The sequence below is a fragment of the Stegostoma tigrinum genome, chromosome 16, assembly GCF_030684315.1.
Source record: "Stegostoma tigrinum isolate sSteTig4 chromosome 16, sSteTig4.hap1, whole genome shotgun sequence".
NCBI classification, from domain to species: Eukaryota; Metazoa; Chordata; class Chondrichthyes; order Orectolobiformes; family Stegostomatidae; genus Stegostoma; species Stegostoma tigrinum.
Window position 1 is genome coordinate 29,027,404 of NC_081369.1, and position 12,554 is coordinate 29,039,957.

The window sequence follows — 12,554 nt, forward strand, 5'->3', positions numbered from 1 at the left end:
TCATGTAATTGGGTTGCTGCCCCTTTTAAGAATGCTGATCAGGTGACTCACAAGGAAGGAGCTGGGGACTCAGTCTGGTACCTTGTTCCTGTTCAGAGTTTTACTTGTACCTCCCTTGTGTATGATTCCAGATAGCTTATTGAGGAAGGTTCTCCAACCAGCATTTTTAACTTGGGTAAGGGCATATCTAGGCCATAAAGCTCTGCCCATTGAAGAACTTTGCCTTTGTCTATTGCTTGTAATAGAGATTGTGCTACAAAGTTTTAACTGATGTGCTCCGTGGGACGGGATTAATAGGCCTGAGGATGCGAAATTGGACTTTATATACTTTATCAGGAAACACACCCAGCAAATTGGAAGGGGTGAAGACAGTGACATTGGAACTCTTTTCATTCACTGTCACTTCCCGCAGTTGCACCAGTTTCAATTGTGAGGGATCTTCTAGACTAATAACTCAATTCTCCTGGCTTTGAGGAACAAGCCCTTAATCCATTTCTATGTGATACTGTGATGATGTTTCTGCACTATCGTTTTTGTCTCTACCTGCCGTCTTGTTATATCCCTTTCTCTGAGACAACAAGTTGGGTCCTGAAAAGGAAATGTCATTCGACAAATAAAATTGAGAATGCATCAAAATAATTCACTTGGAGACCGACATTTAAGTAACAGCATGCCTCAAGGACAATGCTGTATATTGTAATTCGCTGAAACTGTTAGGTTTGAGTGATTTATGTCACAGTAGAGGTTTAATTGCTAATAATTATGAAAAAGTTGCAATTTTGCAAATTTTAAAATAGCATTTTTAAAATCAGAACTCCATTTGTGTACTCAATATTAAAGTGGTACTGGAATAATGAAATGAGTACTTACATTGGTAACCAATGTGGACCTAACTCTTTATGCAGTGTTCAAAAAAAAGCTGAATAATTTGTATGAAATTCTGATTTGTCATGATCTGTTGAGAGTGAAACATAAATTTTCATTAGTGTAGTGTGTCGCTGACCCAGAGTGAGAAAATAAAGCATTATTAGTTAGTGAATTGCTAGTTAATAACTTGTGAGGTGCTAATAGACAGTTCCATGACCATTAATAATTTAAGCAGTGGATAAATGTACTTCATTTGGGTTTTGCTTTATTTAGGAATTGGGCACTTTTGAATACTTTATGAATAATTAAAATTTGAATTTGGGGATAAAGCTGTAAAAGTTAAAAGTTGCCATTGGATTTTCCTAATTGATATTGTAGTTTAAATATTGCTCTGCTGAACAATACCAGATTTGCTTCAGAAATGGATAACAACACCTCTGAAAGAATTTTAGAACGGTTGCTCCCAGAAAAAAAAAACAGAATTTCTGCGTGTGCAAAGTAATTCTTGCTCGATCTAGAAGAATGACAGTTTGGAATTTTTTTATTGCTATTGTTCTTGCTTGTGATCTTCATTCATTAGACTTATATATTCCTGATTGAACTTTCAGTACTTCAGGCAGAATTCTGGTTTTTGAGCTAATTGTTTTCAGTATAATGAACGTGGAAATATAACATTAAATAGGATTCAGAATTGGGCCTGAATACAATAGACTTGCCTCCACATGAATCAATGAAATCAGTGATGATTTAGGGACAGCATAGTGCATGAAACTATGGACAAAATAATTTTTGCAGCTGCTTGACAGATTATTTTGGTATAGGCACTCTGTCTAGTAAAAAAATGTGTGAACTGGCAGCTCCCAGGAAAGATATGAAAAACTTCCCATTTTCAATAACTTGCCGTGATTAAGGTGAAATTCAGGTTTTTTGAATACTTGTGGAGACTTCTTTTGAGGAAACAGAATTTTGTTTTGTATCCCAGTACCCAATGCTCCTGTATAATTGAGTTATTGACTGAAGCATGTTCCCATTAGACAACATTCATGCCAACCATCAAACATTTTGACATTTAGCATGAACACATGTCAGCTGATTCACATTTCCTAAAATAGTAACAAATTGGCTCACTGCAAGGTTCATCTAAGTTATTACCATATTTTTGTAATATTCCTCCCAATGGTTGTATTAAAAATATGAACTTGTGCTGAGTGCAATTAAAGCATCAGTCCCTTCTGATACTAGAATGAAATTGCTGTCTTCATTGTCAACGTTTGGTTGACAAGTGTTAGTGATGACTAGCCTATGGAGGCATTAGTGCATTGAAAACTTCGCTATCTACTGTGTTTACTTTAGACTGCCATATTCATGCACAAGCTGATGATGCCTAAGATAGGTTTGTTTTCAGAATGCAACTTTACATCGTACTTTGTCTCCCTTTTGCAGACAGCATTTTGAATTGAAACTGGAGTGAAAAAAATTTGAAGCACCTCAGCTGAGGAAGGTCTGCCTGCTGTCCACACATATTGACCTTGCAAAAATAACTGCCCAATCAGGAAAATAAAATACAAACGTGAGTAATTATAGAAGTTTTCATTTGGCACTATACTGTTCCTGATCAAGATGGTGCTGACTGTGTCCAATCTGTTGCCTTTCTGTAGATATTTGAAGCCATTACCTCTATTCCCACATTTGCAAAAGTAACTGCAATTTTTCAAGGATACAATGGCAAACTTTCCAATGACCGAAGGTAAAAAGGAAAAGACCTAACTTCTCGACAATGGAGTCATAGGATAGAAAAAGGCCCTTCAGCCTAGTGCATGTGTGCCCATCAAAAATAACCACTTAACTGTTCTAATCCCATGATCCAGCACTTGGCCCATAGCCTCAGCATTGTCAGTGTACATCTAAATGCTTCTTAAATGTTAGGGGAGTTGCTGCTTTTACTACCTTTAGAGGCAATGAATTCAGATTCATACCACTCTTTGGGGGCAAAAATGTTTTTCTTCGCATTTCATTGAAATCTTCTGCCCCTTACCTTAAACCTATAATCCTGGTCATTGATCCCTCTGTCAAAGAAAAATGTTTCTTTCTCCTTCTTTGTCTACATCCTTCACAATTTTACACCTCTCAATCATGTGACAGCTCAATCTCCCCTGCAAAGGGAAACAACCCCAGTCTGCCAATCTGTCTTCTTAACTTTTTGATTTCATAGCTCCTCATATCTTTGAAATCCTTACGTCTGTGTAAAACAAAATCAGTTATGACTATCTAAACAACCTATTAACAAGCTATTTGATGTCCCAAAAAATCAATACAGAAAAAAAATTGCTTGTCAACACACTAAACAAAAAGCAAATGAGATCAATATTAAATGCAATTGTCGAAACTAAAACTTACATGTGACTTGTCAAACAGGAAATTAAAACACAGAAGGTTGGCTCTGTTATCAAGCATGCCAAAAAGCACTCAAACTGTCAGAGCTGCTGGAGATGGTATGATCACTGTCATTTTCACAGTCCACAGCCATTGACGGTGAGGTTGCCAACAGTAACTACACACTCCAAGTTGTAATCCTGTCAATACTGTTCGTCACTTCAGAGCCAGAAAACCACCTGCAAAGCAATAACAGCAGACTCTCAAACAGATCTGGAACTTGTCCAAATAATGTTTCCATTGTGATGGTGCTGATCCACACTGGACAGAATGTCCTGCTATTGACCAAAAAACGCCCACTTTGCATGTGTTTGTTGTTCATTGGAAAAACCAAATATTATAAGACCATAATATATAGGAACGGAAATTAGGCCATTCAGCCCATCAAGTCTGCCCTGCCATTTAATCATAAGTTAAGTTGCTTAACCCCATTGTCCTGCTTTCTCCCTGTAAACTTAGGTTCTTGATTGTCAAGGGGATCAATCTATCGCTGTCTAAAATATACTCAAAGACCTGGTGTCCATAGCCTTCTGTGGCAGTGAATGTCATAGATTCACCAACCTCTGGCTATAAACGTTTCTCCTTATCTCCATTCTAAAGGGTCTTCCCTTTACTCAAAGTCTGTGTCCAGTGGCCCTAATCTCTCCTGCAAATGGAAACATCTTGCCAATGCCCATTCTGTTTAGGCCAATCTGTGTTCTATAAGTTTCAATTAGATCCTCCCTCATCCTTCCAAACTTCATGGAGTATAGACCCAAAGTACTCAAATGTACCTCATATATTAAGCCTTTTATTCCTGGTGTCATTCTCATGAACCTCCTCTGGACCTGCTCCAGGGCCAGTACATCCTTCCTCAGGTATGGGGCTGAACATTGCTGACAATACTCCAAATGTGGTCTGACCAGAGCCTTCTAAAGCTTCAGGCATACATCCCTGTTTTTATATTCTAGTCCCCTCAAAATAAATGCTAATATTGTATTTGCCTTCCTGGCTACTGACTCAACCTGCAACTTTACCTTAAGAGAATCCTGGACTAAGACTGTCAGTCCCTTGGCACTTCAGAATTCTGCGTTTTCTCCCCATTTAGAAAATAGCCTGTGCCTCTCTTCTTCTTACCAATGTGCGTGACCTCACACTTTCCCACATTGTATTCCATCTGCCATTTCTTTGCCCGCTCTCTTAACCTGTCCAAATCCTTCTGCAGCCTCCCCACCACCTCAATACTACCTGCCCCTCTACTTATCTATGTATCATCTGCAAACGTAGCCAGAATGCCTTCAGTTTCTTCATCTAGATCATTAATGTGTAAAGTGAAATGTTGTGGTCCCAGCACCGACTCTTGTGGAACACCACTCGTCACTGGTTACCATCCTGAAAAGGGCCCTTTTATCCCCAGTCTCTGTTTTCTGCCAGACAGCAAATCTTCTATCCATGCTAGTACCTTGCCTCCAACACCACGGGCCCTTTTCTTACTCAACAACTTCATGTGTGGCATCTTATCAAAGGCCTTCTGGACTTACAGGTAGACAACATCAATTGGCTCTCCTTGGTCTAACCTGCTGGTTATCTCCTCAAAGAATTTTAACAGATTTGTCAGGCGTGACCTCCCCTTGATGAAACCACCGTGACTTTGCCCTGTTTTACCATTGAAATCTCATCCTTCACAATGGACGCCAAGATCTTACCAATAGCAGAGGCCAGGCTAATCGGCCTATAATTTCCCATCTTTTGGCTTACTCCCTTTTAAAATGCGGGGTTACGTTAGTAATTTTCCAGTCCTCGGGTGCCCTCCCTGACTCCAGTGATTCCTGAAAGATCACCACTAACACCTCTGCTATGTCTTCACCTATCTCCTTCAGAAGTCTCGGGTGTAGTCCATCTGTTCGAGGTGATTTATCAGACAGTAGTCAGACACAATGCATTCAGGAACACCAAACATCTTGAATATAGCAATGTGTCAGCAACTGTTGCACTAGTGGTGCCTTTGGTTTGTCACACAAAACAAAACTTGGTGATGCAGTCAGTGACCAGAATGTGATCATTTTCTTGGACATGAAAATTATCAGCAACAGCCTTTCACCATCTTGCCTTTGCTCAGGAAGTATCTTGTGTCAAAAGAAAGGTTCTCTGAATTGTTGATGTTGATAGACTCAGTGTTGCGGTCTGCAATCTTTGCTGTTATTAATGATGGATTTGTTATGTTGTGTATCATGATATTATGTAGATCCCTGCATGCTAGTAGACACATGAGAGAATATCACATTCTCTCTCATCGCGGATTATAGTACACGCTGTTCTCACTATTTCTCTGAGTGAAGTCCCACTCTTCATTTGCAAAGTTGGTTCAGACAGCTTGAGGGAGTCACGTAGATTTGACATTGTAATTGCTTGACATGGCAAACATTGCTTTATTTTTTAATACTAGTATTGAGCCAACTGCTGGAAGCGATATCTTTTCGTTAAGGAGCTATTTGGTTTTGGTAATCCCCTGTGACCTTCATGTGCTATGCCAACATCATATTATCTCAAAGATTGTGGAATAAACACTTAGAATACTGTGAAGACCTTTTTGAATATAAACAATTGTTTATTGACTCATTTTCAATCTTGATTCCAAAGCCATCATATCTAGTTGGAACACCTCATCTTGTTTTATTGCCACCTTGAAGTCAGTTAGTGTTAGGGATTGTGATATTGCATTTAGACTTAGAGTTAACATTTTGCTCAGCAGTTTCCCATTGTAACTATGAAGTTAGACTGACTAAGGCTCACTAGCTGATTCTGAATGTGGAACATGTATTGTTGTAGTTTCATTTGACTAGTTGGTTTACTGTGTGGATTGTTAGATAAGCTCCCTGGTAATTCATTATTAGTCATTATTTCAAAATTACTTCCGAATAAGATGAAAATCTAGGATCTTCCACGTGACTGAGGATACTTCTCTTTCTGTTCACGAATAATATTGCTCTACAACTATGAATGAACAGATTGCTATAGTAATGATGGATAGGCTCCCTGCCTTGTCTTTCTACACAAGAACTGGGCATAAGCCAAGAAGCTTTGCATTCATTACCATTTGGGTGGTTTCTCCGGCTCAAAAGGAACATTTGGGCAATTTGCTAAAAACTATTGTTCAAAGTGAAGTACAGGCTATTTGTGGGATGTAGTCCACTTCCACGTTGTCATCTCTGTTGTGAGATTGAATCAGGGAGCAAATAGCCTAGGGTGCCCTTGAAGGAAGGAGGCCTCATGTGGAGAAGGACCAGGCAAAAAATAGTTCCTCAATCAGGTGTAAACCACAAGTTTAAATCCATATCATTACAGCTTTGAATGACCTTAAATTTTCCTTCCTCTTTGTAATGAATTGAAGCCAGCCGAATAAAGAATCCTGCTTCATGACCTTTGGGCCTTCTGTGTATTTGAATCTCATGTTACATTTCAGGCATAATCTGCAGGATTCTAGAGCATCATGTCATGGCAAATGAGGTTGAAAGGTGCCTGGATGAGATGAGGGCAGATGGTGGATGGATAGAAACTGGTGATGTCCACAAGGATCACTGAAGCTGCTCCAGAAGTTCTGAGGAGGGGGCATAGGATCCAAAACATTAACCCTGATTTCTCCTTCACAGATGCTGCCAGACCTGCTGAGCTTTTCCAACAACTTTGTTTTTGTTCCTGATTTACAGCATCTGCAGTTTTTCAAGGACAGTATAAAAGCAAAAGAGAAAGCATATAACGTGGCGAAGGGCAGTGGGAGGCCAGGGGATTGGGAAGCCTGCAAAGACCAATAAAGGGCCAAAAAAGAAATGGAGAGAAAAGATTAAATATGAGGGTATGCTAGCCCGTAATATAAGGATGACTGCAGGAGTTTCTTTCAATATAGAAAGGGCAAAAGAGAGGCAAAAGTGGACATTGGGCTGCTGGAAAATGATGCTAGAGAAATGGTAGTGGAGAACAAAGAAATGGCTGAGGAGCTGAATATGTACTTTATGTCTGTCTTCATAGTGGAAGACGTGAGTAACATCCCAAACATTCACGAGAGTACAGGGTACACGCACCCTTCCAACATGTGTTAGAAATGGGGTGTTCAACATATATAGCTCTTCTCCTCATTACGCACAGTCTAGTGGCCTACAGAACACAGTCTGCACTGTAATTTCCATGATTATCAAAAGTAAAGTGACTTGATGAAATTCTCAGGTAGTTGCACTAAATCTACGTGCTACTCCTTAAGTCGGTGGTTCAGCCTCATGGGTAGCACTCCTATTTCAAAGACTTCTTGCCTCCCACAGTTTCACCACCCAACCTCGTGCATGAAACATAATTGGAAAGAAGGGGGAAAACAGTACAAGAGTGTAATCAACGAGTGTACAGTTTGTTTAGTTTGAATACGGAAAAAGCATAAGACTTCAATATTTTCATTGAAAAACATTGGTCTATGGAAAGATATTGCATTCTTGAGCCTAGCCTAGTTCGTACGATTTTGTCTTGAGCAATGGTCAAGTCTTGCAAAGAAATGGGCAATAGATCTGATCGTTGTGTCATCAACCAACCAGCACACAGGATGATGACTGATACTGAAGATGTAATGTTGGACAATAACTGCATATTAATGCCAAATGATGTACTAGATTGAAGCTACACAACCAAATTGCGATAACTATATTAGGACTATGTATAGTAATACTTGAGGCAAGAATCTGTATTGATTAGCCTAGTTTCCTGTATTGCAATATTTAATATCAGACCCTACTCCCTCTGTGTTTTTCTCTGAAAATCAGATGGTACGTCAGAGATGTACTCTGTTATTAATTCGCACTCCTCAAAGTTGAAATTACTATATTTCTTTTAGAACTTCTTTTCCCATGATGCATCAGGCATTGGAGGATTTAAGTTTCTGAACATTTGTGCCCGTTGCTTGTTAGATACACCTCTAACCATCGTCACTAAACCTTTGCCCAGTTTCTCTGGGAGATTTTCAGTCCTCTAAAGCCAGATGAAGCTGTTGCCAAAGTTTGCCTGAATGCACCTTGGCTCAGTATGTATTTACAAAAGGACTTCGGAACTGATGCATGTGACTTGCTTTGTATACCAGTGTGGAAAATGGCAATTGAGGCCTGAAGGCAGAGGCTGCATGTTTGCATTCTGGTCATGTAGACCAGCGTTGACTCATGAGTGGTTGGGACTTGATGACCAATGGTTGAGAAATGCAATGTTCTTTAGTGTTCCATGTTTTTAAACCTTTCTTGTTCCAATTCATTTTTTTTAAAAAGCACAACATGGTCTCTCTACCCTAGTGATCTTGGACAGGACTTGGTTACTGTCAAAAAAAGTTAATAACAGCAACTTTCATTTTCTGATAATTTGTTTTTCACTTCAAAGTCTGAATATCAATACAGTTCAAAATACTGGCAAACACAAACACATAACATCAGAAATCTAGTTTTACAGGGATGGCATATCCCAATTTGCCTAAAAATTGAATTGACACTTCAACTTAAATGCTCTGGAATCCTCCAGAGACAAGTCACATTTGTCTCGAATCGCTAATTAATTCAGTTTCTGTCTCCATAGATGTTTCTATACTCACCGAGTACCTCTAGCACACCATATCTATTTCAGATTTCCAACTACTTTCATATTTTGATTTTCATTAGCTTAGCTCAGCTCTTCCACTGGCCATCACCAAAAATTTATTGCTGTACCATTGTAGAAATCACTGACTTACAGCATATTTCTGGAATCAAATTTGCTGCAAATTGTAAACGTAAGACTTGGGAGGAAGAAAAAGCCATTTGGCCCCTCAAACTTTGTGAACTAGGATAATTAGGGCAGCATGGTAGTTCATTCATTAGTACAGCTGCCTCACGGTGCCAGGGACCTGGGTTTGATTCTACCATCAGGTGACTGTCTGTGTGAAGTTTGTACATTCTCCCTGTGTCTGCGTGGGTTTCCCCCGCGTGCCCCGGTTTCCTCCAAGTCCACAGATGTGCAGATTAGGTGAACTGGCTGTGTTAAATCGCCCATAGTGTCTAGGGTTGTGTTCAATTGCCCATAGTGTCTAGGGTTGTGTTCATTGGGTGGATTAGCCATGGGAAAATGCAGGGTTACAGGAATAGGGTGGGTGGGTCGGTCTGGACAGGACGTTTTTCAGAAGGCCAGTGTGGACTCAATGGGCCAAATGATCTGCTTCTGCACTGTCCAGATTTAATGATTATGTAAGGGTAGTCCATTGTTCTCTACATTTTGGAAACTCCTGCAACATTTGCAAATATAGCCCAGTTCTTTTTCCGTACAGTTCACACAAAAAGGGTAGAGCCTGGTCTCACAGACAGGTTTTGACAATTAGTTTGTTATTGAGTGAACCACAGGAGAACCAATGCTGTTGGGATTTCTTGTATCAAGGAAGCGGATTCAGTGTTACAGTGACGTTTATGGTGCTATGTTTGCCCAGGAAGTTGGAAAATTTCTGAATCAATGGAAGAAGATAACCTAACGTGTAGTTTGCACACCTTTTCAATTGAATGTATTTGGCTGAGAGTGCATCTGAGTATTTCTTGCAGTACCAGAAAAGCAAAGGTATTGGACCAACACACAACTTGTATATCACAAGATTGTAGCATCTATTTATCAAGTCTGGAGGCAGCACCGAATGTGGACTTGGAACAAGCCATTGCAGTCAATTCAACTCATGCACTGACTGAAGGCAGCTCAAGCTAACCAAATGAAAACTGCAATACAGATCTAATGGGGGACAATTGTCAATCAATCTGCTTGCTCACATTTTTGTCTGTTTTCACGCTGATCGTTGCATGCTGTTGCTCTCGACTTCTCAGACCGTCATAAACCTTTTTCTCACTTATAGGTGAACAGAAATATTGTAGGATTTCCTTCAGTTCTGGCTAAGAAAGATGAAAAATCTAAGCGTGAGGCATTTGATTAGCATCAAAATATGATTAATGCTCTTTTACATTCAGGTAGTTCAATGTGATAGTACCAAACCCCCTTGTAGTTGCTATGGTTGCACATGGGTACCTGCTTTTATGAACAGGTCCTTCGATGTTAAGGATTGTATTTTTGTTTGAAGACCTTTTTAATTAAACTCTTCTTCAGCTTTCTGACTAAAATGATGCTTATCATTGTTCAGTTATTATCCATTTCTAATATGTGAAGCCAGATTTAAAGCAGGCATCAACTCACTTTTGTATGCAAATTTCAGACTGCAAGTTTGAGGCCTGGCTACCTCAACATAATTATTCTTTATTGATTTAAGTAGCTCTTACAAAACACTAGCTCTATTTTCTATTTGATGCACTATACTTTTGCTTTCAAGTCTCAATCATTCATTAACCTGCGACACTGGCTTGAAGCATATCACAAATTATTATTTATTAAAGGTCAAAAATTTCTTGCAATAGCCATATTTCATAATATTTTAAACAATTATAGTAAGTCTAATAACTGTACTAGTTCACTGTTTTATCTAAATGACTGATAATACTTCTAATAACATTTTAGCTTTTCATTTTGATTGCATTCAAATGACTTGCAATGATGTGTTAGTGAAATGCTCTTCAAAGGTAACTGTCTAGTAATGTGATGCCAGTATTAGAGTATTCCCACAGAGCTTATGTTGATTGAATGTATATTGTAGACTAATGATCCTACGAAACCACATCTGATGTGTGTTTTGCCTCTAGCAGGGTATCTTTGCCTGAGGCAGCAACGCTTATGTTATCCCTCATAAGACATAAATAATATGATATTGAAAGATCCTACAAATATTTGTTACAGTTCACTAATAGATACCGATATTACCTTCATGGACACCTCATGTCTGATCTAATGACAAGCTGTTCAATTATAAAACGTATCATGCTTCATGTGATCCCATTGGAGTCTAGTAAGAAAGGTGCACCAACAGCAGTATCCTTGACCAGGCCAACATCCCAGTATTGAGGCACTGATCACCCTTGTTGGCTACGATGGGCTGGGCATGCCACCCACATGACCAATACGACTACCCAAGCAGGTGCCAGTTTCAAAGCAGCAGGTGAGCCCCAGTTGGACCGAGGAAGTGCTTCAATGATACCCTCAAGGCCTTACTGACAAAGCACGAAATTCCCACAGTGACCTGGGAATCAGTGGCCCAAGATCGTCCAAAGTGGAGGAGGAGCTTCTGGGAAGACATCGAGCACCTCAAGACTTGCCTTGAGGTAAAATGGAAGCGAGGTGAAAACAGGGAAAGAAACTTGCTGCTAATACCAATGCCCTATCCAACCCTTCCTGTGACTATCACCTACCCCAAGTGTAACAGAGCCTGCAGTAGCCATATCGCTGTATACAGCCACCTATGAACTCAACCCAAGAGTGGAAGAGAGTCATCCTCATCTGCATGAGGCTGCCGATGATGAAATCGAATTGGACTCTGACATCCTTATACAGTTAGGTCACATGCTATGAAAGAATTATAATGTGTGTATGTCTTTAGCAGATATACTGACACAATACCTGTGCAGCAGAATGCAATGTCTGCATTTTACCAAAGATAAGAAAAAAATTAACCAAAACAAGTATACATGGTATAAAGACACACGTGTTGTCCATTCATTAAGCATGCAAACAGGTGAAACTAAGATTATAAAGTCAACAGTTCAAACTTCAAAGTAACACTTTGGATATTTGACAACATTTCCTGATCTGGTGATCGTATATCTACCTGGGAGGTAGATATTAGTCTTTGATGCACTTGTTTGACAATTTGATTGTCCTGCTGCTGATTTGTTGCTATGTAAAATCACTGCACAATTGTCAGAGTCTTCTTCCTTTCTTCGTGCATGTTTAGTTTGTCACACCAGCAACAAAATCCTGGAATTCCCTCCCTAATGTCATTGTGAACGTACCTATAGAACACGCATTTCTGCAGTTCAAGAAAGCGGCTTAACATCACCATCTCAGTGGGCAATAAATGTTGAACAGCCAGCAACACCCATGTTCCAAAAGAGAATAAACAAAAAGTTGTGGTAGTTCTGTACCTGTTAACTTAGCACCTCTTTGATTCTCCTGTGTCTTTAAAGGAGAATGTTGGTGTCTCAAAATCGGTAAACAATTGATTTCTGGGTGAAGTCACCCTTAAATTGTGTTGGTGTATGCTAGTGCCTTTTCCAATGTGTTTGATGAAAATGCAACAATATAATGCAAAAACCTTGTTTTGTTGCTCAACACGTAATAATGATTAATTCAATAGTATGTGC

The 12,554-nt window shown here is 39.5% G+C and overlaps 1 protein-coding gene across 6 annotated transcripts in view; it reads left to right on the forward strand.

Moving 5' to 3' along the window:
• LOC125459639 (uncharacterized) overlaps window positions 1-12,554 on the forward strand; it is a 496,378-nt gene that overhangs the window by 182,424 nt on the left and 301,400 nt on the right. For 3 of the 6 annotated variants that reach the window (XM_059651677.1, XM_048546249.2, XM_048546251.2), the window contains one exon: window positions 2,311-2,437. The exons of the other annotated variants lie outside the window; for them this stretch is intronic. The gene's annotated coding sequence lies outside the window, so the exon portion shown is untranslated. The remainder of the gene's footprint in view (window positions 1-2,310; window positions 2,438-12,554) is intronic. 6 annotated transcript variants of the gene reach the window in all.